Below are 26,782 nucleotides of genomic sequence, written 5' to 3'. Positions count from 1 at the left end.
TATGGTTAGAGTAGGCAGATGTTATAGAGAGACATGTTTATAGCTTTTCCATATCAAGACTCCTTTCTCCCCTTAGAATACTTAGCATTTTTACTTGTAATCGTTTTATTCTTCCAACCAACTCTTTGCTTTCATATTTTAAGAGTCTACCAGTATAACGTAGCTGCTGTTGTTGTCAGATGCCATGGAGTCGGTTCCGAGTCAGGGATCCTGTGCACAACACTGCCCGGTCCTGCGCCATGCCCATAATTGCTGTTATGCTTTAGCCCATTGTTCAATGCATCTGTGTCCAGGAAACTCATGGACAAGTCAAATCTTGTCACCTGGAGGTCAACCCCTACAAAGACGATCGACCCAGACCCTGCCACCTGCAACTCCGTAAATGTTAACTGGTCAGAAGTACTCCAGCTGTACCGCCTCTTACCTGTGGTTTTTGCCTTTATTAACCTCCGTTTTTTTTTTAACTCTAGTTCCCGGGAACACTTTGTTGGATTTCTCCCAGCACTGTCTCTCTCATTTTGGGAAACCTTTTCGCCGTCATAAGATTCTTTGTTTTTTATTTTAAACAGACTTACAGTTCTTGCACTATGACACTGTTTATTAAGGAAGTAGCAGGTTAAAATTCAGGATCAGGAACGAGTCAGGATATAGCTCTTCGGTCACGACAGCTTCTTGGCCGTGCTGATAGGCAGGCCTCTCTCTGGCCCTTGGCCTTTTGGTCCCTCGGCCTGGCCTCTGCCCTGCTCAAGCAAGTGTTACAAAGCCCTTTAGCTCTGCCAACAAGTATCCAGAGGCACCCAAATCTGCCAGGAAGCCTCCTGCCTGAAGGCACTCAGCTCTCTTGTTCCGTGGGTCAGCACACCTGCTGTAACCACCTTGCTCTGTGGGCTGGGAACCCCACTGCACTGTCTTGTACCAGTCTCCTGGTTCTGCTGCTCTCATTTCTCTGCCACTGCTTTTCACCGTCTTGTGCCATCTCTGATGTTACAGCTTTCTCTCTCTGTCACCTGGGTCTAGGAGGTTGTCAGTGCAGGGACCCTGGGCCCACATGATGTGCTCCATTCCTGGCTCTTCTTCTTGCTGGTAGTGAGGCCCCCTCTTCCTGCCTCTGGGGTGGCTCATTTTAAGCCTAGTGGGATGGCAAAACTGACCACTCCCCTCATTAGGGTTACATATACCTCATATGCATGGTCCCAGCCCCACAAGGTTTCCATGCACCTTATTTGCATTATTAGCAAGCTGTCCAATCCCCTTGGTGGGCCACAAGCACCTTATTTGCATAGTCCCAAAGAATCATTGTGTGGGAGTCACAAAGGCTATGGCTAGAAGGGCCATACTAAGTAATTCAGTGCACCACAGCTATAAGTCTGTCTTCAAAAAAGTGGTGCGAGTTGGCTCCCTGTGCACTTTCCTTCCTCTCCATCTACTGGCACACAGGCCTCGGGCTGCCCAACATGCACACACAAGGAAACCAAAACAATACTGGACTAATATCTAAAGAAATGGCATAAAGTATATGGGAAGGGTCTGGGTTGCTGGTGTTCCTGAGCAAATCCTTCCCCATTCTTGCATTTGAGTAAGAGCTCCCAGCAGAAAGATTGGCTTCCTACACTCAAACAAGTGCTGCCCACAAAGCACAGTTCTCAGTCATCCCTTCAATTTCAGTGAGAGGCCAGTGGGAAGGCAAGACTATATTTATAGTGTCCCCAAATATCATACCAGTGGCCTACAATGAGTTATACAGCCCCTCATTTGAAAATGTGATTGGACAAGCAAGGATCACAAGCTATTTGAAGAAAATCAGCAGCCTGAAAAAGAAAAACTAAGGTAAATAAGCAGAACTGAAGAAAACTGACCCCAGAGGAAACAGAGACAATTCAGAGGAGCAAAAGAGTCCAAAGGGAAAAAAAAAAAAAAAGACCCTAGTTGGTACACTCGAGGCTGGCACCATGTGTGGTCACAGTGGCCCCATGCTTAGAAGAGCTCCATGCCTTTTTAATGCCCTGCTTTCACCATCCTGAATTTTTAAATTTTAATCATTTTTAAACAAGGGACCTTGTATTTTCATTTTGCACTGGACCCTGAAAATCATGTAGCCAGTCCCGGGTACACTTAGACTTTAGAAGATGTTCTAAGCAAAACAAAAATAGGATACTATAAAAGGAAGAATGTCTTCAAGAATTAAAAATAAAGAAATTACAAGAAACAGATTGGATGAGTTAGACACAGAAACATGTTTCTCATGAAAGGGAGGAGAAACTCTAGGAGAAACAAAAAATTTTTTAAAGAAAAGTCATGGTCAAATACAATACACACTAAACTGTGTTACATCCATTGGATGAAGTGCCAGAAAAATGGAATCCATCTGACCTGTAGGCCAGGTACGTTCTCCTTCCGGTTGCCTAGAGACTTCAACATTTGATGTGCAGAAAAGATCATGTAATTCTAGCGCATTACATGGCTCTGGAAAGGAAGAAAGAAAGTTTACGTATGTATCTACGTGGTGGTGGTGTTAGCTGCCACCGAGTAGGCTCAGACTCATAGCGACCTTATGCATAACAAAACAAAACATTGCCTGGTCCTGTGCCATCCTCACAGTCATTGTTATGTTTGAGCCCCTTGTTGCAGCCACTATGTCAATCCATCTCGTCAAGGGTCTCCCTCTTTTTCACTGACCCTCTACTTTACCAAGCGTGATGTCCTTCTCCAGGGATTGCTCCCTCCTGATGACACGTCCAAAGTAAATGAGATGAAGTCTTGTCATCCTTGCTTCTAAGGAGCATTCTGGTTATATTTCCTCCAAGACAGATTTGTTCGTTCTTCTGACAGTCCATGGTACAGTTGGTATTCTTTGGCAGTACAATTCGAACGCATCAATTCTTCTTCAGTATTCCTTTTTCATTGTCCAGCTTTCACATGCATATGAGGTGATTGAAAATACCATGCCTCGAATTAGGCGCACCTTAGCCATCAAAGTGACATCTTTGCTTTTGAACACTTTAAAGAGGTCTTTTGTAGCAGATTTGCTCAACGCAATACATCGTTTGATTTCTTGACTGCTGCTTCCGTGGGAGTTGACTGTGGATCCAAGTAAAATGAAATCTTTGACAACTTCAATATTTTCTCCATTTATCCTGATGTTGCTTATTGGTCAATTTGTGAGGATTTTTGTTTTCTTTATGTGGAGCTGTAATCTATACTGAAAGCTGTAGTCTTTGATCTTCATCAGTAAGTGCTTCAAGTCCTCGCTTTCAGCAAGCAGGGTTGTGTCATCTGCATATCTCAGACTGTTAATGAGGCTTCCTCCAATCCTGATACCGCGTTCTTCGTATAGTCCAGCTTCTCAGATTATTTGTTCAGCATACATATATAAAAATATATCATATATATGTACACACACGTATATGCATATAAACACATTCATAATAATGTGAATTACTTATTGGTTTTCATGGCAAAAAGACTGTCTTCCACCAATGGAGGGACAGTTGTAAATCTACATGCAAAAAGATGAATTTAGACCTTTATCTCATACCATACACAAATATTGACTAAAATTGATCACAGACCTAAATGTAAGAGTTAAAACTATAAAACTTTCAGAAGAAAACATAGGAGAGAATCTCATGACCTTGGGTTACCAAAGAATTCTCAGATATGATACCAAAAGCATGGTCCGTAAAAGAAAATAGGGATAAACTGGACTTCATCAAAATTAAAAACTTTTTACTTCAAAAGACGCCATTAAGAAAATGTAAAGATAAACCATTCACTGGGAGAAAATATTTGCAAATTATATATATCTGATAAAGAACTTGTATCCAGAATATATAAAGAGCACTTAAAATTCAATAATAAGACAAACCAGTTAAAAGAGGGAAAAAAATTGAATATTTCATCAAAGCAGATACATAGATGGCTAGTGGGCACATATAAATATGCTCCCTTGTAATCAATGTTCACTGCAACACTTTTCACAATAACCAAAATGTGGAAACAACAGAAATGTCCATCAACAGAGGAATGAACAAACAAAATGTGCTGCCTACATACAGTGGGATATTATGCAGCTGTAAAGAGAACCAAAGTTCTGATGCCCCCACAACATCCACTGACCTTGAAAACATGCTGAGCAAACTAGGTCAACTGCTAAAGGATAAATACTGTATGCTCTCACTTATATAAATAAGCAAATATATAGAAATCAAAGATTATTAATGGTTAATCGTGGGGGAGTTGAACCCTGGTGGTGAAGTGGTTAAGCACTCAGCTGCTAACCAAAAGGTTGGCAGTTCGAACCCACCAGCCATTCCACGGGAGAAAGATGTGGCGGTCTGCTTCTATAAAGATGTACAGCCTTGGAAACCCTATGGGGCAGTTCTACCCTGTCCTTAGGGTCCATATGAGTCCAAACTGACTCGATGGCAATGGGTTTAATAGAGGGGGAGTTTTTGTTGGTGGAGGCATCGAGTTTCTGTTATTGGTGGTAGAACGATTTGGAAAAGGATAGCAATAATGGTGGCACAACATAAAAAATGTAATTAATGTCACTGAACTGTAAATGTAAAGTTGTTGGATTGCAAATGTTTGGGTGTGTATATTTTCCCCACTATTAAAAAAAAAAAAAGATGTTCAACATTATTAGTCACTAGGAAAATGTTTTGGTGTGTATATTTTTCACACACACACGCACAAATGCTCAACAATACTAGTCACTAGGGAAATGCAAATTAAAATCACAATGAGACACCACTTCACACCCACCACAATGACTTTTATAAAAAAGACACAACGCTTACAAGCGTTGATGAGGACGTGGAGAAACTGGAACTCTCATACACTGCTGGTGGGACTGTAAAATGGCGCAGCTAGTTTGGAAACATTTGGCAGTTTCCTTAAAAGTTGAACATTTAAAAAAAAAAAAAGGTTAAACATAAACTTACCATGAGACCCAGCAATTCTACTACTTATATACCCAAGAGAAAATAAAACATATATCCACACAGAGACTTGTATGCAAGTGTTCACACCAGCATTATACATTTAAAAACAATCTAAATGTCTGTCAACTGGTGAACGGATCACAGAATGTGGCCCCTCCATACAATGGAGTACTGTTCGTTGATGAAAGAGAATGAACGGCTGTTACATGCTGTAAAGCAAACACATCCAAGAACAGTGCGCGGGAAACCAGACGCGGAAGACCACACATTGTACGACTCTGTGAAACAGCCTGAGAAGACCAGCCAATAGCTACAGAAAACAGGTCAGCAGTTGCCCAGTGCTGGGTGTGGGTACAGGGAGCGATCGCAAAAAGGCACAAGGGAGATTTTGGGGGTGATGAAGATGCTCTAAAACTATGGTGATGGTTGCACAACTCTGTAAGTTCACTGAAAATCACAGAATCGTGCACTTAAAAGGGCTGAGTTTTATGCTGTGTAAATTATACCTCAATAAAACTTTTTTTTTCTTTTAAAGCAAACCTGCAAGCGTTGCAGTTAAAGCATGTAAGACTTAAATCTGGTATAGTGCAGACTGTGGATGTTATCAGCCTTGACAATGTAAAAGTCAATGGACACGTGACAAAAGATAGGAAAAGAAAGTTGGGGAGGAAAGAAATACCAGTGTGTCTGATCATATGATGCTCCCCCAGCTCCCACTGAGGGTCTCATGCGGTGTATAGTATGGGCTTTATATGACTCGCTTATTAGCTCACCTACTTTCCATCATGGGAACCCAAAGTTGCCAGAATGAAAAATAGAAGTGAAGCATAAAATTCAAAGTTGCCAAGGTAAATAACAGAGAATCTCAAAAACAATAGTACCAATATTAAAAATTGGTGGAGCAACTCAAGAGGAAACAGAAAGTCTCAACAGGCTCATATAACAAGTGAAGAGATCAAATCAGTGATCAAAAGCCTCCTAACAACAAAAAAAGTCCTGGACCAGATAGCTTCACTGGGGAATTCCACCAAACATTTAGAGAAGAATTGACATCAGTACTGTCTCAACTCTTCCAAAAGCTAGAAAAGGAAGGAATACTCTTTAATTCATTCTCTGAAGCAAACATAACCCTGATACCAAAACCAAAGATACCACAAGGAAAGAAAAGTACAGGCCAATCTCTTGTGAATATAGATGCAAAAATCCACAACAAAATACTAGTGAACAGAATCTAAGAGCATATTAGAAGAGTCATACACCATGACCAAGACAGATTTATTCCAGGAATGTAGGAATGGTTCAACGCTAGAAAATCTATCAGCATAATACACCATATGAATAGAACAAAAGAAAAGAACTACATGGAACTATGGATGCAGAAAAAGCACTGGATCAAATCCAACACCCTTTCTTGATGAAAACTCTAAAGAAGATTGGAATAGAAGGGAAATTCCTCAGTATGATTCAGGGCATATACAAAAAGCCAACAGCCAGCATTATGCGTAATGCAGAAAGACTGGGAGCTTTCCCCTTGAAATGGGGAACAAGACAACGGTGCCCACTCTCACCACTTCTATTCAATATTGTATTAGAAGTCTCAGAGCAATAAGACAAGAAAAAGGTATTCAGATTGGAAAAGAAGTAAAATTATCTTTATTCACAGATGATATGATCCTGTGTACAGAAAATCTCAGAGTCCACAAGAAAACTTCTAAAGCTAATAGAGGAATTTAGCAAAGTTGCAAGATACAAGGTCAACAAACAAAAATCAGTTGAGTTTCTATAAACCCAGCAGTGAGAAATCTAAAAGGGAACTTAGGGAAACAATTCCATTTACAACAGCATCTAGGAGGAAAAAAGCCCTAGGAATAAATCTAACCAGGAACGCAAAGGACTTACACAATGAAAACTATAAAACCCTGCTGAAAGGCATTAAAGAAGACTAAATAAACGGAAAGATGTTAATGGTTGGAAGACTTAATATTGTTAAGATGTCAATACTACCCAAAGAAATCTATGGATACTATGCAATCCTGGTCAAAATTCCAACTGCCTTCTTTACAGAAATAGAAAAACCAATCCTCAACTTTATATAGAATGGCAAGGGGCCCCAGATAGCTAAAGTGATGTTCAAAGAGAAAACAAAGTAAGAGGACTCATACTTCCTAATTTTAAAACGTACTATACAGCTATGGAAATCCTGGTGGTGTAGTGGTCTTAAAAGCTACAGCTGCTAACAAAAAGGCCAGCAGTTCAAATCCACCAGGCGCTCCTTGGAAACCCTATGGGGCAGTTTTACTCTGTCCCATAGGGTCATTATGAGTCGGAATCGACTCGACAGCAACGGGTTACATAGCTACAGTAATCAAAACAGCCTGAGACCAGTACAACAATAGACACACAGACCAAGAAATAGAAATGAGAGTACAGAAATAAACCCACACATCTACGGTCAACTGATTTCTAACAAGAGCGCTAAGTCCATTTGATGGAGAAAAAAGAGTCTCTTTAGTAAATGATGCTGGGAAAACTGAATTTCCACATACAGAAAAATGAAACAGGATCCATGTCTCATACCATATACACACACACAAAAAAAGAATTCAAAATGGATTGAGGCCCTAGATGTGCAAAGTAAAACCATAAAATCCTTAGAAGAAAAAGCAAGGGCAACGCTGTCAGGCCTAGCTTTTAACAACAGATTATCTAACATAATAACAAAAGCACAAACAGCAAAAGACAAAATAAATAAATGAGACCTCATAAAAATTAAAAACTTAAAGAAAACAAAAAAAATTAAAAACTATTCATCATAAGACTTTACTAAAAAAAAAGTGAAAAGACAAGGAACCAACTGGGAGAATATCTTCAGAAACCACGCATCCGGCAAGAATCTAATAATTAAAATATATATAAAACTTTGACATCTTAACAACAAAACACAAATAACCCAATCATAAAATGGGGGAAAGACTTAAATAGACATCTCATCAAAGACGACATTCAAATGGCCACGAAACACATGAAAAGATGCTCAGTGTCACCAGCCATCAGAGAGCTGCAAATCAAAACCACGATGAGATATCATTTCATTCCCGCTAGATTGGCTAAGATTAAAAAAGTTGAAAATGCTGGAATGCAAAATAGTACACCCCTGTAGAAAACAGTGTGGTGGTTCCTAAAAAAACTAAAACCATATGACCCAGCAATTCCACTCCTAGGTATATACTCAGAAGATTTGAAAGCAGAGACTCAAACAGAGACTTATACACAAATGTTCACTGAGGCACTATTCACAACAGCCAAAAGGTGGAAACAACCTAAACGCCCATCAGCAGGTGACTGGATAAACTAAATGTCGTACATACGTACAATGGAATACTACTCAGCAAGGAGGAGAAACGAAGTCTCGATACACGCTACGGTATGGATGGAGCTGGAAGACATTATGCTGAGTGAAATAAGTCACTCACAAAAGGCCAAATATTGTATGATTTCACTTAAATAAAAAGACAAGAAAAGGCAAATGTACAAAGTGTATTAGTGGTTACCAGGGGTTAGAAGGAGGGAAAAGAGGGGGATTTAAGAATGATGGAAATATTGCATTAAGGGCAGGATTGCACAGCTGATTATTTTAATTGCTGTCAATAAGTTGTACACCTGTAAAAAGTTGAATTGGCAAAAGCTGTGTGGTAGACATATTTACATCAATGACAAAAAAAAAAAAAGGGTACCTGCTGAAGCTGTTTATGTACAAATGAACATGTCATGAGATTTGGTTCCTTGGTTTCGAAGTTTAGGGATATTGTTCCATGGGACATGCCAGTTAACTGGCCTAGTAACATGTTCAGCACTTCTGTTCTACCTCCTAGTTCCTTGCATAGTGTCAGGGGTCTTAAAAGCTTGCAAGCGGCCATCCGAGGCACAACAATTGGTCTGTATTCTCCTCGAACAACAGAGGAGGAAGGGGAATCAGGAACAGGAGGAGGAAATGGAATCTGTGGCTAATTGCCTTCATGAACACCTGCCTCCTCTGCCATGAGACCAGAAGAACTGGATGGTGCCCCGCTACCATTACTGAACATCTTGATCAAAGATTGTATAGAAGAATCCTGATCAAAAGGGGGTAAATGCAATAAAGAGTTTCAAACTCTCACGGACTCCAGATTTTCTGGAGCCATGGAGGTTAGATGAACCCCTGAAACTACTGCCCTGAGACAACTTTTAAACCTTAACCATAAGTCAAAAATTCCCCTGAAGTCTTCTTAAAACCCAACAATAGTTTAGCTTAACTAGTAAAAAACATCTGCTTTGAGCATTATGCTTTTTTTTAAAGATCTATATGGGATCAAATTGACCATAACAACTTGAAAGATTAGATAGGAATCTTAGGGGGCAGTGAATTTATGCTAATGAGGGAGGAACAACTCAGAAAAGGAGGGTGAGAATGGTTGCACAACTCAAAGAATATAATTAACGTCACTAAATGGTATGTGTAGAAACTGTTGAACTGATGTACGTTTGGCTGTGTATATTCTCAACAACAACAACATAATAAGTAATACTAAAAAAAATTGGTGGTGAGGGTCCTGGACAGAGCGGGAAAAAAACGCAGAATGAAATTCAAATTCACACACACACACAAAAGACCAGGCTTGCTAGTCTGACAGAGACTGAAGAAACCCCAAGAGTATGGTCCCCGGACAGCCTTTTAACTCAGATTTGAAGTCACACCCTTCAGTCAAAGATTAGACAGGTCTATCCAGCCAACAAAAACACCCGTGAGAAACGTGCGTCTATAGTTCAGTCACGAGACTAATAGGCACACCAGCCCAAAAGCAAAGAAGAGAAGGCAGGAAGGGACAGGAAAACTGGAAACCCGGGGCGGCGAAGGGGACAGTGTTGACATATCATGAAGTTGGCAACCAACGTCACAAAACAATGTGCATATTAGCTGTTTAATGAGAATGAATGTGCTCTGTAAACTTTCATCTAAAGCACAAAAAAACAAATGAACAAAAGATACTGGCCCCTTTTTAAAAAGACACTTGGTAGAGCAGGGGAGCTAAATACCATCTTTCATAGGAGACAGTGACAGATGATTCTGTATTTCTATTCCTCTCTCATTTCATTGCCAGTGCCCTGGAAGTCACCCACTGCCTGCTGGGCGACAGGGTGGGTGAAGTGGGAGGCAAAGTTACTTATCTGCTTTTTGATGCATTCTAATTTAAATGCAAGGAGCATTGTGTAATAAAGAATACAGTTTTTTTTTTTAAACTAACAAAACAGTAGCAAAGTCACCATAATTTACTAAAATACTCTTGTGACCCTAGTATCTTGCAGCATGTTTTCTCCTTTTCAAAATGGGTGATTGAGAGCTTGACATAACTAACGCCATAATGATACTCTAAGTAACCTGTACTGTTTTTTTTTTGCTTGGTATTCTGTACACTCTGACTTTTAGTGACTTTTTTATTACACCAGCTGCACTGGTCTCTGTCCAAAGGGGTGTGGGGACTTCTTGGCTCTTGCGGCCTTAGTCTCCCTTCTTTTTTTTGTTGTCTTACAGGATGGCCTCCAGCCTGCAAGGCAGCAGCTAGGAAGGCTGCCTGGCACTTTTGGTCTGTAACTTTCTTCTTGCTCCTTATCTCAGTTAGAGTAAACTTGGCAGGCCAGTTCCCCTAGCCAAGTCCAGATGTCTGGCGTGTATATCTTTAGCTTCATAAAGAGTTTCTTGTAATTACCTTGTGATGTATACTCAGCCAACCATCTGTGGGCTATGTGTCTGAAGACACTACGTAACCCTCGCAAAAATGGTACATAAGCTCTGATGTAGAAATTGCCCTTTGGGACTCCATGAAAACAACGTGTCACCTCCTAATAAACTTTCTCTTTCTTACTGACTTGGAGCACATTTCATTGGCTCGAGTGCTCCAGGGCACGGACCCTAATCAGGCAACACTAACAATAAAAACTCTCCCGTACATGCCTGGTGGGAATATAAGTTGGTACAACTGTTTTTGGGGAAAAAAAGTGGACATTCTTTACTAGTGCTGAGAATGTGCTTCCCCAGTGACCCAGCAATTCCACCCCCAGAGTCAGGAAACAAGTCCAAGGGTTCATCATAGCAGCTCCAGACTGGAACTGGCCAAAATGTCTACCCACGGCAAGTCGATTCCGACTCAGAGACCCTACAGGACAGAGTAGACCTGCCCTAAAGAGCTTCCAAGGCTATAATCTTTAAGGAAGCAGACTGTCACATCTTCACCCTGTGAGCAGCTGTGGGTTAGCAGCCGATGCTTAACCACTGTGCCACCAGGGCCCCTTGTCCATTCACAGTAACCAAAACCAAACCAAACCAAACTCATTACTGTGGAGTTGATTCTGACTCATAGCTAGTCTATAGGACAGAGCAGAACTGCCCCATAGAGTATCCAAGGAGCACCTGGGGGATTCAAACTGCCTACCTTTTGGTTAACAGCCATAGCACTTAACTACTATACCACCAGGATGTATAAATAAATTAGAGTAACAGAATGGAATACTATGTAGCAATAAAAAGGGAGAAATGACAAGTACCCACAACAACATGATTGAATTTCAAAAGCATGATTCTGGTAAAACAGAGCGAGGCACAAAAAAGCACCAAGGATACGATTCCCCGGATGACCAGGCAACCTGGGATGGAGCCTGGTTTTGGACTTTGAAGCAGTCCTGGTTTACACCTATTGTCCCAGGGTAATTATAACTTTTTTCCCATGGTAATTATTTAATGAGTGCAATGGTGGCTGAGTGGTAGAATTCTCGCCCTCCATGAGGGAGACCAGAATTCTGTTCCCAGCCAAGGAACCTCATGCACAGCCACCACCGTCGGTCAGTGGGGGCTTCCGTGTTGCTATGACGCTGAACAGGTTTCAGTGGGGTTGCCAGACTAAGATGGACCAGGAAGAAAGGCCTGGTGACCTACTTTTGAAAAGTCAGCCAGTGAAAGACCCTGTGGATCTCAATGGTCCAAACCCAACCAAACATGGGGAGACACGGGGCCGGGCAGTTTTCGTTCAGTTGTGCATGGGGTCGCAATGAGTAGGGACCACCTGGACAGCGGCCAACAAAAATAACAACAATTATTTAATATTGACCCCTTTTACTTCCAAAATTTCCTGGTTTGGCTGATAAATTATATGTTCACCCTAAAAGTTTCACTCTTAAAGTTCACAAACAGGCTACAGTAATGACTACTGTTTATGGATAGTACAGGAGCCCTGGTGGCACAGTGGTTAAGAGATCAGGCTGCTAATCAAAAGGCCAGCAGTTCAAATCCACCCGCCACTCCTTGGAAACCCTATGGGGCAGCTGTACTCTTGTCCTATGGGGTTGCTGTAAGTCAGAATTGACTCGATGGCAACGGGTCTGGGTTATGGATGGTATGTAAGTACTAAAACTATACACAGAAAAGCAGGCAGGAGAATGAGTACCATAAAGTAAGGATGGTGGCTCGCTTTGGGGGAGGGAAAGGGTTACTACCAGAAGATGCACACAGGAAAGCATTTGGGGACTGGCAACGTTCTGGTTGTTGACCTGGGTCCTGGGTACCTGGGTATCTGCTTTGTAATTATTCGTTAAACTGTAGCTATGTGTTTTATGTACTTTATTGTAAGGATGTTCTATTGCACGATTTAAAAGAATATAATGCTATCAATGAACACCATAATTCTATAAACCAGAGAAGGAAATAGTCTAATTGTGTCTTCGTGCACTGTCCCTGGGTGGCGCAAACAGTTTGTGCTCGACGACTAACCTAAAGGCTGGCGGTCTGAACATACCCAGCTGTGCTGTGGAAGAAAGGCCTGGCGATCTGAGTCCATAAAGATGACAGCCGAGGAAACCCTACGGGGCAGTTCTGTTCTGAAACACACAGAGGTTGCCATGAGTCTGACTCACTGGCAATGGGTTTGGTTTTATGGGTTAAGGATAATAACTAACATTTGTTGAGTGCTTTTTTTGTGTCAAGCACCCTGGTAAATTCTTTACTGCTTCACTTCCAGGAGGTGGCAGTGACATTTCTCGTTAAGAGGCCACCTCGGGGTTAGCAAGGGATATTGGTTTTGGGACTTGCTGGTGATGCCCAAAGAGGAAGTGACCTGGGTGGATGTTAAATGGCAGTTTCTATGGTTGGACACCTCCAGGTTCTTTATAAACCAAAACCAAACCCGTTGCCATCTTGTAGTGACCCTACAGGATGGAATAGAACTGCCCCATAGGGTTTGCAAAGAGCGCCTGGTGGATTCGAACTGCTGACGTTTTGGTTAGCAGTTGTAGCTCTTAACTACTACGCCATCAGGGTTTCTGGGTTCTTTATAACCTTATACAAATGACTTCCCCTCTGAGTGTGAAATCTCCCCTCTGTAAATCAGTCCAGTGAGTCCCTGAGTGTCGAAAATGGTTAAGCGCTAAGCAGCTAACTGAAAGGTTGGCAGTTCAAACCCACCCAGAGGTGCCTCGGAAGAAAGGCCTGACAATCTGCTTCTAAAAGGTCAAAGCCAAGAAAGCCCTATGAAACACAGCTGGAGTCGACTCGAGGGCAAACTGGTTTGGTTCATAAGCTCCTGTCCACGATCACCAGCTCCAGAAAGCTCTGAAAACCAAAGTCTCCCAGACCCATTTCGTGGCAGGAGCTGACTAAACTGATGTGAGGTGCTCTGTGTTGTTAGGTGCTGTCTAGCTGATTCCGACCCATAGCGACCCTAGGTACAAGAGAACAAAACACTGCCTGGTCCTACTCCATCCTCACGATTGTTGTCACGCTTGAGCCCACTGTTGCAGCCACTGTGTCAATCCATTTCGTCGAGGGTCTTCCTCTTTTTCACTGGCCCGTTGCTTTACCAAGTATGATGTCCTTCTGCAGGGACTGATCCCTTCTGACAACATGTCCAAAGTATGGAAGACGCAGTCTCGCCATCCTTGTTTCTAGGAGACATTCTGGCTGTACTTCTTCCACGACAGGTCTGTTCATTCTTCTGGCAGTCCGTGGTATACCCAATGTTCTTTGCCAAGACCGCAATTCAAATGCATCAATTCTTCTTCAGTCTTCCTTATTCATTGTCCAGCTCTGGCATTCGTGTGAGGCGATTGAGAACACCATGGCTTGGGTCAGGCACACCTTAGTCTTCAAGGTGACATCTTTGGTTTTTAACACTTAAAGAGGTTTTTTGCAGCAGAGGTGCTGTGTAGTCTTTAGTCACCCCACTGAGCATGAAGACGTTTTTCACTGTAGAAATACCAGTGTGTTTGCTTACACGTTGTTCCCCCAGGCCGCATAATGCACTATGCATCACGTAATGTGTAACACAGGCTCTGTATGACTTGCCTAATATTCAAAAAGCTGGGTTCCCAAATGCATCTGGTCCCAAGGGTTCTGGATAAGAGTGTGTGGACCACTCATAGCTCATGGACAGGAACCCTGGTGGCCCAGCAGTTAAGAGCTACGGCTGTTAACCAAAAGGTCAGTAGTTGGAATCTACCAGCTGGATCTTGGAAACACTGTGGGGGAGTTCTACACAGTCCTATAGGGTTGCTATGAGTCGGAATCGACTCCACAGTGACAGGTTTGGTTTTGGAATAGCCTCTGGACAGGAACCCTGGTGGCACAGTGGTTAAAGTGCTCAGCTGCTTCCAAAAGGTCCACAGTTGGAAACCACCAGCCGCTCTGCAGAAGAAAGATGCAGCAGTCTGCTTCCGTAAAGATCAGGGCCTTGGAAACCCTGTGGGGCAGTTCTACTCTGTCCTATAGGGTCATTATGAGTCGAAATAGACTCGACAGCAGTGAGTTTGTTTTTTTTGTTTTGTTTTGTTTTGAATAGTTCCTGGAGTTCCCGGGTGATTTAAACAGTTAACCCACTCATCTGTTAACTGAAAGACTGGAAGTTGGAGTCCACTCAGAGGCACCTCAGGAGAAAGGCCTGATGATCTATTTCTAAAAAATCTTTGAAAGCCCTGAGGTGCACAGCTCTGCTCTGACACGCGGACTCACCATGAGTTGGAATTGGCTTGACAGCAACTGGCTCACAGCCACCACCTCTCAGGGTGGTAGAAAAGTAAATAAGATCAGGCTTGGCCCTTAACAAATGTTAGCTGCCCTTGTGGCCCCTGGTACCATGATTAGCAGTTAACGTCCAGCTAGGAGACTGGAGGAGTCCATGCCTGCACCGCCGTATGTCAGAATTACGCGGCCACCGAAACAAGGCCTGGGGGAGTGTGGGGTAAGGGGAGAATGCTTAGGGAATAAGAAATGAAACCAGGAAGAACAAAAAACTGCCTAAGGCTAGATGGTGCCCGACTACCACCACCGACTGCTCTGACAGGGATCACAACAGAGGGTCCCAGACAGAGTGGAGAAAAAAAAGTAGAACAAAATTCGAATTCACACACACACAAAAGACCAGACTTACTGACCTGACAGAGACTGGAGAAACCCCAAGGGTGTGGCCCCCGGACACCCTTTTAACTCAGTACTGAAGTTATTCCCAAGCTTCTCCTTCAACCAGAGATTAGACAGGTCTTTAGGGCCAACATTAACACACGTGAAGAACGTGCTTCTTAGTTCAGGGGACACCAGCTCAAAAGCAAAGACGAGAAGGCAGGTAGGGACAGGAAAACTGGACAAATGGAAACTGGGAACCTGGGGTAGAGAAAGGGAGACTGTTGACACATCGTGGGCTTGGCAACCAATGTCACAAAACAATTTATGTATTAACTGTTTAACGAGAAACTAATTTGCTCTGTAAACTTTCACCTAACCAAAAAAACTCATTGCTGTCGAGTCGATTCCGACTCACAGTGACCCTATAGGACAGAATAGAACTGCCCCGTAAGGTTTCCAGGAGTGGCTGGTGGATTCGAACTGCTGACCTTTTTCGTTAGCAGCCGAGCTCTTAACCACTGCGCCACCAGGGTTTCCAAACTTTCACCTAAAGCACAATAATAAAAAACAAAACAAAAACTGCACCTATGGCACAATCAAGGCCATTCAATGAATTTTAACACAGAAAAAGAATATGCCAAGTTCAAAATATATCCCTAGAAAAGAGTGGGAGCAAGGGCCCAAATGTTAATAGTGGTTATTCACAGTGAATAGACTAAGGTAGTGAAGAAAAATCCGTCAAAAAATACAAACTACTAGTAACTGCTCTAGTTATGAGCGAGGTGTTTTACAAATCGCACAGGTTCTCACAAACAACCACATGAGGTAGGTGCTAGTTTTCAAAGGGGGACACTGAGGCTTGGACAAGGGAAGGGACATGCGCAAGGTCACATGACAAGTAGGTGGTAGAGCTGACATTTGAACTCTGGTACGGAGGACTCAAGAACAAATCTGTCTTGTAAGAAGTATAGCAAGATGCTCCTTAGAACCAAGGATGGCAAGACTATGTCTCATACACTTCGGACATGTTGTCAGGAGGAACCAGTCCCTGGAGAAGGACATCACGGCTGGTAGAGGGTCAGTGAAAAAGAAGACGACTCAACGAGAGGAACTGACAGTGGCTGCAACGATGGGCTCAAGCATAACAGTGACTGTGAGGATGGCGCAGGGCCGGGCAATGTTTAGTTCTGTCGTACGTTGGCCTGCTGAGTAGGAACCGACTTGACGGCACCTAACATCCAGGACTCCGGAGTTTGTGCCACTGTACACATCTTCACCCCCTTTTAGTTTCTAAATTGTCTAACTTTGTTTTCCCCAAAATGTATTACAAAGTTCACTGCATAGAAAAGTTGAAAGAAGAGTAAAATGAATGCCCTTTTGTGCTCCACATCTTGCAATATTTGCTTTATCTCTGTACCAAAACAAAGCCAAACACACTGCCATCAGTCGATTCCAACTCATAGGCACCCTATAGGAAAGAGTAGAACGGCCTGATAGGGTTTCCAAGGAGCAGCTGGTGAATTCGAACTGCCGACCTTTTGGTTAGCAGACAAACGCTTGACCACTACGCCACCAGGGCTCCAATCTCTCTCTACATTTGTATATATACACACACACACACACACACACACATACATACATATAGGCCCCTGGATAGCACAAAAGGTTAGGTGCTCAGCCACTAACTGAAAAGTTGGCAGTTTGAACCCACCCAGCAGTGCCTAGGAAGAAAGGCCGGGCGATCTGGTTCTGAAAAGTCACAGCCATGAAAACTCTACCGAGGACGGACAGTTCTACTCTGCAACACCCGGGGTGGCCGTGAGTTGGAATTGACTCAATGCGGACTGGTTTTTATACATACATATATATTTATATTTTTTTCCTTTTTGCCAAACCCTTAAATACTTCAACAAGCATCTTCTAAGAAAGATAAGAACATTCTCTAGGTCTCCACTCCCATCCCACTTAACACCACGAAGAGAAATCCACTCTGCCATCTAATACTCAGTCCTCCCATAGTTGCTGCCATTGTCCCAAGACGGCCTTTTCACAGTTCTTTCTTCCTAACACGGACCCACCAAGGCTCCCACACTGCAGGGGGTGGTGACAGCGCCTTCATCTCTTGTAACCTAAACCATGGTCCCCGTCTTTTCCATTTTTCATAAAAGAGTATATTACTTTTATCATAGAAAAAAAAAAAGTAAGGCAGATTCATTTCTATTTGATTTGTGAGCTTCTATATAGAACCTCATTTGGTTAAAAAAATTAATATTTAAATAAATATTAAATTCTTATTTAAAAAAATACTTTTAAGCAGGCTCCTTATCCAGGCCTTCAAAAAAGGGGAGGCAAGAAACACTTAATACGCTTCATGGAACAAGAAATACAAATTTACAAAGACTATTTTGTGTTACAAAACTAGCCAGGAAAGAAACTACAAGTAAAGCTGTGGTTATACGGCGAGGGAAAGCGAGGGGATAATGAAGGGCGTCTAAATCTCCACCTATTTCTAGCAAAGGATGAATGGGTACTGCCTAGAAGTCGATAAAGAAAAAAATAACAGTCCAAAGATGTGCTCTCACGATGTGGAAGTAACTACCCAGAGTATAAAAAGCAGCAACAGTAAAAAACGATTCACCAGCGCTCACAAGTTACTAACGCCATTTGAAAAAATAATAACTTAGGTAATTGCCAAAAAACAAAAACAAAAAACCTACTGCCTCTAACGGCAGGTATTTAAAGGACGGTCATTTCTCATTCAACTCTGTCGTATTTGTCTTTTTTTTCCAGTGTACAACATTTCTTAAACTTATTTTTTTTTAAAGTAGGTTTGGCATATTCCAGTCTTTCAAAATCAGAAGTAAACACGGTGTCTAAAGTTGACGCAACAAGAGCCCGAGGGTTAATTTAAAGAAAACTATTGAACGTTATATAAGTAACTTAGAAGACCAAGATTTAAACTGAGAGGCGAGGCCGCGGCTAAAAGCAGAAGGTGTCCACGTTGCTAAATCAAGAACCAGCCTTCTCCATCGGAGTCAGAGAGTCTGGGGAGGAGCCACCAGAAGTAATAAACCCGATAGGGTGCGGAGCGCCGGGCCCTTCCCCTGCTGGGCACACGTGCTGCTCTGCCGACTTGGCCAGGGGAGGCCCCGCGCGCGGGCGGGCGGGCGCGCAGAGGGAGGAGAGGCGTGGGCGTCACAAAACCTGTTTTCTAAGCAGAGCCCTTCCGGTGCGATTTAGGGCTTGCCAACGTGTCTGGGTTTCCAGGAGCACAAGTTTGCCTGGGCGCTGGGGTACGCGACTCCCGGGGGCCTTCTCTCCGGTCATGGCCCCGGCGCCCCAGCTGCGAGTGGGGATGGGACACTGGGGTCCCGGCCTGGGTCCCTACCTGACCCGGAGGAGCTCACCTGGAGGCCCAGTCGGAGGCGTGCGCGGGCTAAGGTCCCCTTCCCCACCCCGCTCGGGGAGGCAGTCGCGGGGCCCCCTCGGGATCGGCCCCGCCCAGGGAACCCCGGGACGGCGGTCTGGGCAGCGGGTCAGCGCCCCGGGGGTGCCGGCCGAAGTCCCGCGCGGGGGCGGGCGGCTCCGGGAACAGGCGGGAGGTGGAGGTCGCCCCTCCTCCGGGCAGCTGCGCGGGGCCGGAGCGAGGGAGGGGCCGGGATCCGGGAGGGCCGCAGGCGCCCGGGGGGAGGCGCCCAGCTGCCGTCAGGCCGGCGGGGAGGGCACCCAGCCCAGGCGCTCACCGGATCTGGCGGCCTGCCCCTTGGAGACCCTTCACCCTACCCACTGGTTTCTTGGTGCCCGGGCTCCCTGCGCTCTGAGTCCCGGATCCCCAGCGCACATCCCAGGCAGCTCGTCTAGGGGAGTTCTACCTCCCCAGAGCCTCCCGCTGCGGGAAGGCGCCTAGCTCCCCCCATCCCCGTTCAGTGCTGTTTTCTTCTTATTCCGGCGTCCTATCTAAAGCATCCTCCACCATTCATAGCACCCATGCAGGGACAGATTACCCAATAAGCAAGGAAAGTACACGTTTAGGGCATCAATAACACAGGGTCACCAGCTGTCCAAAGCTGAGACCTATAGATGCCAAGCGGGCAGGGCATAACAGCAAGCACAGCAGCCGACGGGGACTGGCAGGGCGCTAAACAAAACTGACACCAGCCCCATTGCGTGAGAACGTGCCGGCCGGAAATGGAGCTCACGCAGGGTCACGAGGGCGCCCACAAGCAAGGCTGTTGAAGCTATGAGGCCTACCACTTCAGCACCTTCGTTGACAGCTGTCTCCTACGGTACCTTCCACTGTAGTTGAGACTCCTTATCTCAGTGGGTCTCTTGGAAGGCACTATTTCTAATAAGCAAGAGGTGGGGGTGGGCTGTCGAGTCTAACTCTTGCGACATTCACGCAGCACGCAACTGGATCCAACATGAGTGGTTACTGGGCAAGCACGGATTCTATTAATGGAGAACTGGTCTCTGACCCATTACATACATCCATGTCTGCTGATCCAGCAACTCCAGCCAGGAGGACCAGCAATGCTCTTTGCCATGATACAAACACAAGGCTGCGCTCTTGGGCTCATCCTGGTAAACAACCAACGGAAACTCCAGTCCCAGATGATGAGCAAAAGTGAGGGAAATGAACTCAATCAAGTTACTTTTTAACTGTATAATGTTTACAGTAATTGTAACTTTAAAATGTTTGGCATACGCACAGACACTATCTAGCATACATTTAATATAATACTAACGTGGGTAATAATTTAGTATAATACTAACATACAAATGTCCAAAAAATACTGAAAATACTAATATTTATCTAACATGAAAAGTTTCAATTTATGTATCAAGTGAGTTTCATTTTCTTATTGTCTGTTGCAAGGGACACAGTGCTTGATATTATTCTATATATGCTAATAAACGAGGTATTAGGTACATTAAGGAAACCCTGTCCTGTAGTGGTTAAGAGCTATGGATGCTAACCAGGAGGTCAGCAGTTCGAGTCCACCAGGTGCTCCTTGGAAATCTACGGGGCAGTTGCCCTCTGTCCTATAGGGTCGCTATGAGTCGGAACCAACTTGACAGCAACGGGTCTGGTCTCTGGTCAGGTACATTAAGAGGATAAAAATTCAATATTTATTTATTGTGCACATTATGTTTCTGTTTGGAACTGAGCGTGTTTCTAAATTTGTCTTCCAAGAAAGCAACAAAGGGCGTGGATATACCTGATGAAGAAGGCATGAAGGCAGCCAAAAAATTGGTGCAGGCTTTTCCTGATAACTGGAAACCCTGGTGGTGTACTGGTTAAGTGCTACAGCTGCTAACCAAAAGGTCGGCAGTTCGAATCTGCCAGGTGCTCCTTGGAAACTATGGGGCACTTCCACTCTGTCCTATAGGGTCACTATGAATCGACGTGGCAGCAGTGAGCTTTCTGGGTATCCCAATGACTTAAATACAATTACATTCTTACATGAGAACTAAGTTTACAGATTCAGGGAAGAAAAAATTTTATTCACGTAGGCATAATAGAAGATAAAACACAATGCCTATTTCCCAATGTTGAAATTGCTTTATGCATATTCCTAATTCAACGATCACAAACTGCACAACAGGACTGCTCATTTTTGTCCCTCGAGAGAATCAAAAACCCTCAGCGTACAACGAGGATTCAAGAAAGACTCAATTCTTTATCCCTGTTACGTACGGAAGTGGATATTGTTCAGCGGCTTAGTTGTGATGGAGTCACTGAAGGAATCCGTAAGAACAAAGAATAGACAGAAATGTCTTTAATTATCACATCTTAGAGATGAAAGATCTATCTAAAAATATAGTAATTTGTAATATTTGTTTTCTGGTCATGAAATTTTCTTTTGGGACATCTTTTCATCTGTTCCTTTATAATCATTGCATTTATTAGAAAACAAACAGCAAAACTGAAGCATGAGCCGTTGAAGGCAAGACTGGGAACGTCAGTTCCTCGCTGTGGGGGCCGAGGGGGATTTCACAGTGACTGCTGAAAACGGCTCGGTTCACTGACTCATTTTCTTTGCTCTGGAATATGCGAAATAATCTTTTTGTAGAAAATGTGGTATAATGTAAAAATCTTAGCACCCCACATCCACTAAAAATTTTATACTCTAGTTCATCTCATTCTGCTAAAATGGCCTGCGTCACTTTTGTGTTCATTGCTAATATTATAAAAAAAAATATATAGTCACATGTAAAAAGAAGTAACATTGTGGATAGCTAGGACACACACACAAACACACACACACCCCCCTATATATACATGTACATATCTACCTCACATATCCCGTTGCAATGCAGGAGTAAGCAGAGGAGGGGACACCACAGATTGTCAGCGTTCAGGGCCCTCTCGTGCCTTAATCCAGCCCTGCATCCGTGTGACCATCCGTCCACAGCCAGTAATGGGTTTAGCTGTGACTTCAGCCCTGGGCTTGGCTTGATGTTGCTGTTAGGTGCTCTGGACACATAACTACCTTGTGCATAACAGGAGGAAATGTTGCTGGGTCCCGTGCCGTCCTCACAATTGTTACGTTTGAGCCCATTGTCGCAGCCACCGTGTCAATCCATTTCACTGAGGGTCTGCCTCTTTTTCAGTGACCCTCTACAAAGCCTGGTGTCCTTCTCCAGGGACTGGCCCCTCCTGATAACATGTCCAAATTAAGTAAGATGAAATCTCACCATCCTTGCTTCTAAGGAGCATTCTGGCTGTACTTCTTCCAAGACCGATTTGTTTGTTCTTCTGGCAGTCCATGGGATATTCAATATTCTTCATCAACACCATAATTCAAAGGCATCAATTTTTCTTACATCCTTCTTACTTGTTGTCCAGCTTTCACATGCATAGAAGACAATTGAAAATGCCATGGCTTGGGTCAGGTGCACCTTAGTCCTCAAAGTGACATCTTTGCTTTTTAATACTTCAAAGAGGTCTTTTGCAGCAGATTTGCCCAGTGCAACACGTCATTTGATTTGACTGCTGCCTCCACGGGTGTTGACGTGCATCCAGTAACAGTGACTGTCCACAGGGATTTTCCCGTATTTACAGTCTGTCGCAAGGGTAAACCAGAAAATCAAAACTCTTGCCAATGAGTGTATCCTAACTCATAGCGACCCCATAGGACAGAGTAGGACTGCCCCATAGGGCTTCCAAGGAGCCACTGATGGATTCGAACTGCAGACCTTTTGTTAGCAGCTGAGCTCTTAAGGCCTGCACGGCCAGGGCTCCCTTCTCAGAATTCCGGGCCAGTTCTTTAGCTGAACCCCTACCACACAGGCTTCTCCACAGCAAGGACAACTCCAGCCCTCTGACTTCAGAAACCTACACGCTCCAGCCCCCCGGTTGTAGACAACTGAATTAATCCGGACGTTCAGCACTCGGAGTCCACTCGAGGGCACTGGGTTGGGTGGGTATGCTCAGCACTAGTTAAGACGGAGACAGAACCTATTTTCTGTTGTTAGATGCAGTGGCGTCGATTCTGACCCACGTGACGAGTAGAACTTGGGCCCTCACAATTCCTTCTGATTGCCAAGGGATCCCGGGGTGACTGACCTTTAGACACCCCAGAGCCGGTCCTAGGAATGCCGGACCCCCCACACGCTCGTAAATCGTTCCCACAGTCCCAGTGATCCCTGAGCACCCGCTCCCATCAGGCACTGTGCTATGTGCTTTAGTAGCACGACCCCGGTGAAACTGAGGCCCAGAGACCCTCGGTCTAGACGCCTAGTCACATGTTAGGACTCACGCAGGTTTAAGCAGATTCCGCAGGCCTCGCCCCTAGGAGCCTCGGTAGGGCTCCACAGCGCCACCGTGAGGATGGCGGGAGATCTGCCGCGCAGGGTGAGTACTACGCCATGGAGGGGCACTAAGGAGGCCTGGTGGTGCAGTGGTTAAAGCCACCCACTGCTAACCGAAAGGTCGGCGGTGCGAAACCACCAGGGGCTCCGTGGATGGAAGATGTAAGCAGCCTACTTCCACAGAGATTTACAGCCTTGAAAACCCTGTGGCGTCGCTGTGAGTCGGAATTCCTGAACCGCACTGGGTTTTTGGTTTGGCGGTGCAGTGCTTAAGAGTTCAGGCTGCTAACCAAAAGGTCAGCAGTTCGAATCCACCAGCCGCTGCTTGGAAACCCTCTGGGGCAGTTCGACTCTATTCTATAGGGTCGCCATGAGTCGGAATCGATGCTACAGCGACGGGTTTGGTGTTTGGGTTCATTATTTGTGCCAACCGCCTTTTGAAGCATTTTCTGCTGTGGGCTGTAAAATTATTGTATTATTTGTAACTTTTTTTTTTTTTTTGAGGGGGTACAGATTCACAGACAGTCGTGTATCTGAGACGCTTAGGACTAGATGTGTTTGGGATTTGAGGAGGTAATGGAATGTTTATTCCATACACTGTGTTCTGTAGTACCCCCAGCGGGGCTGGGGCAGAACTCCATGATCACATGACATTTCTGTTTCAAAGTGTGTGTAGAGAGGCATAGCTTTTAGTGGAATAGATGTTATACCTATGTGTTAGGTTATACGTAGCCTAATGTCAGTTCATGGAGCTGTGGTGGAGCAGTAGTTAGGCATTCGGCTGCCAACCAAAAGTTTGGCAGTTCGAATCCACCAGCTGCTCCCTGGAAACTCTATGGGGCAGTTCTACCTTGTCCTATAGGGTCACTATGTGTCGGAATCGACTAGACAGTGACGGGTTTGTTTTTAATGTCAGTTCATTTTGCTTACTTCGGACATGTCATCAGAAAAGAATAATCACTAGAAAAGGACATGCTGTTTGGTAAAGCAGAGGGTCAGCTAAAATGAGGAAAACCCTCAGTGAGATGGATTGACACAATAGCCAAACAATGGATCCAAACATATCAAAGATCATGGAGATGGCGCAGGACCAGGCAACATTTCGTTCTGTTATACATAGGTTGTCACAAGTCGGAGCTGACTTGGTGGCAACTAACAACAGCAACGTCAGTTCGGTGGTAGAATTCTTACTTTCCACCTGGGAGGTGTGGGTTGGATTCCTGACAAAGCACCTGTCTCTCAGTGGAGGCTTGCGTGTCGGCTGTGATGCCGAACGGATTTCAGTGGAGCGTCCAGACTAAGAGAGACTAGGAAGAAAGGCCTGGTGATCTAGTTCTGAAATTCAGCCAGTGAAAACCCTCCGGATCACAGTGGTCCCGATTGCAGCTGGTCATGGGCATGGTGCAAGACCCAGCAGCGTTTTGCTCCGTTGTACATGGAGTTGTCATGAATCCGGGCCAACTCAAAGGCAGCTAACAACAATGTGTCAGTTCAGTCAGGTCTTAATTCCTGAAGAGTCTGGGGGCCACATTTATGAAGAAACATTTGTTTTCCGTAGGTTTGTGGGTAGGAGACTGTGGCCTTGCTCTGGGATGATGTTTTTGCTTTAAATTGCTACCATCACTGAGCATCTGCTGTGACCCAGATACAGACTACATAAACTACATCCTTTTACGAGCAGTAAACATTTTTTTCCCCAACAACTAACACCTGTTTATTGTAGATAAACTAGGGAAAAAACCACAAGGGGGTCCCAGAAAAATAATTGATTCATCAAAGAATGATGAAACCATTGGCAAAAGGTTGTTGGGAAATAGAGGAGATTCTTGAGGCAGTTCTACTCTGTCTTACAGGGTCTCTATGAGTCGGAATCGACTCGGCAGCAATGAGTTTCTTAATGGGTTTTCACACAGTCCAACATTATCACCCAACAGATCACTTATTTATTGCACAGGGGAAGATGTACCTTTATGGCGGGGGGACCTGGCACACACCCTCTTAACCAAGTGATCAAACAGCAGCCCCAATAGTGGGACATTCTGACACCAGGGGTCTCTGGGTGTGACACAAGAAGAAGTACACATGGTCCCCAAACCTTCTGTTGGCCCAGGACAGGAACCATCCCCGAAGACAACTCATCAGACATGAAAGGGACTGGACAGTGGGTAGGAGAGAGATGCTGATGAAGAGTGAGCTACTTGTATCAGGTGGACACTTGAGACTGTGTTGGCATCTCCTGTCTGGAGGGGGGATGGGAGGATAGAGAGAGTTGGAAGCTGGCAAAATTGTCATGAAAGGAGAGACTGGAAGGGCTGACTCATTAGGGGGAGAGCAAGTGGGAGTACGGAGTAAGGTGTATATAAACTTATATGTGACAGACTGACTTGATTTGTAAACGTTCACTTGAAGCTCAATAAAAGTTAATAAAAAAAAAAAAGAAGAAGTACACTACATTGCTGTAAAAATGGCTTGGAGGCGTCGTCTGACCTCCTCTAACTTCACAAAGGGGAGGGAGAATCAAGGTCAACAGCCCAAGGCTAATTCCTATGAGGCAGAGGTCAGACATAGCTCCTCTCTCCAACCCTTTTGCCAGTTCTAACACCAGCCATTCCTCCCACGGCACTCTCTACTTCTCTGCTGGGTTCAATAATTCATTGCAGTGGCCACACAGAACTCACAGACCATTACGGGGTTTATTAGGGAAGTAACAGGTTACAATTCAGGATTAGGAACAACTCAGGGTATAGTTCTTCAGTCAGGACAACTTCTCGGTTGTGCCCACAGGTAGGCCTCTCTTGGCCCCTCAGTTGCACTTGGGCCTGGCCTCCACCCTGCTTGGGCAAGTATTACAAAGCTCTTTAGCTCCACCAATAAGTACTTGGAGGCACCCCACTCCACCAGTAAGCCTCACCTCTCTTGATCTGTGGGTTGGCAAGCCTGGCTCTGCCAACAACTGCCAGAGGTACCCCATTCTGCTAGGAAGCCTCCTGCCTGAAGGAACTCAGCTCTCTCACTCTGTGGGTTGGCACGCCCACCATAGCCACCTTACTCCATAACCGGGAAGCCCATTGTGCCATCTTGCACCATCTCCAGTGTTACAGCTCTCTCTCTCTCTATTTCCTGGGTCTAGCAGGTTCTCAGCGCCAGGACCCTGGGTCCAAAGGACATGCTGCACTCCCGTCTCTTCTTGGTGGTAGTGATACCCCCTTTCTGCCTCTGGGATGGCTCATTTTAAGCCTAGCGGGATGGCAAAACTGACCAATCCCCTCATTAGGGTTCCATACAAAACTTACTTGCATGGTTCCACTCCCACAAGGGTGCCGTGAACCTTGTTTGCACTATTAGCAAGCTGTCCAATCCCCCTGGCAGGCCACATGCACTTTATTTGCATATTTCCACCCAATCATTTTGTGGGAGTTACGAGACCAGGCATGCATGGCTAGAAGAGCAATACACAGTAATTCACTGCGCCACAATCCCCGTGTAGGATTCTTGCCAGAATATTTAACCCAAATCTAATAATGAGAATACAGACAGAGCTGAATGTCAGGCAACCCCAAGATAACTGACTTGGACTCTTCAAAAAGTCAGTGTATGCAAGTGT

The 26,782-nt window shown here is 44.5% G+C and overlaps 1 protein-coding gene across 7 annotated transcripts in view; it reads right to left on the bottom strand.

Annotated features, from left to right (window-relative positions):
* The window catches only part of FBXO17 (F-box protein 17), a 108,006-nt gene that overhangs the window by 29,515 nt on the left and 51,709 nt on the right, over positions 1–26,782 (bottom strand). Inside the window, exon 1 of one of the 7 annotated variants that reach the window (XM_049900259.1) lies at positions 18,771–18,855. The exons of the other annotated variants lie outside the window; for them this stretch is intronic. The gene's annotated coding sequence lies outside the window, so the exon portion shown is untranslated. Of the gene's footprint in view, positions 1–18,770; positions 18,856–26,782 lie in introns of those variants that run through there. 7 annotated transcript variants of the gene reach the window in all.

The sequence above is a fragment of the Elephas maximus genome, chromosome 11, assembly GCF_024166365.1.
Source record: "Elephas maximus indicus isolate mEleMax1 chromosome 11, mEleMax1 primary haplotype, whole genome shotgun sequence".
NCBI lineage: Eukaryota > Metazoa > Chordata > Mammalia > Proboscidea > Elephantidae > Elephas > Elephas maximus.
Note: the sequence above shows the minus strand (reverse complement) of the source record. Positions and strands in the feature narration are given on the sequence as shown.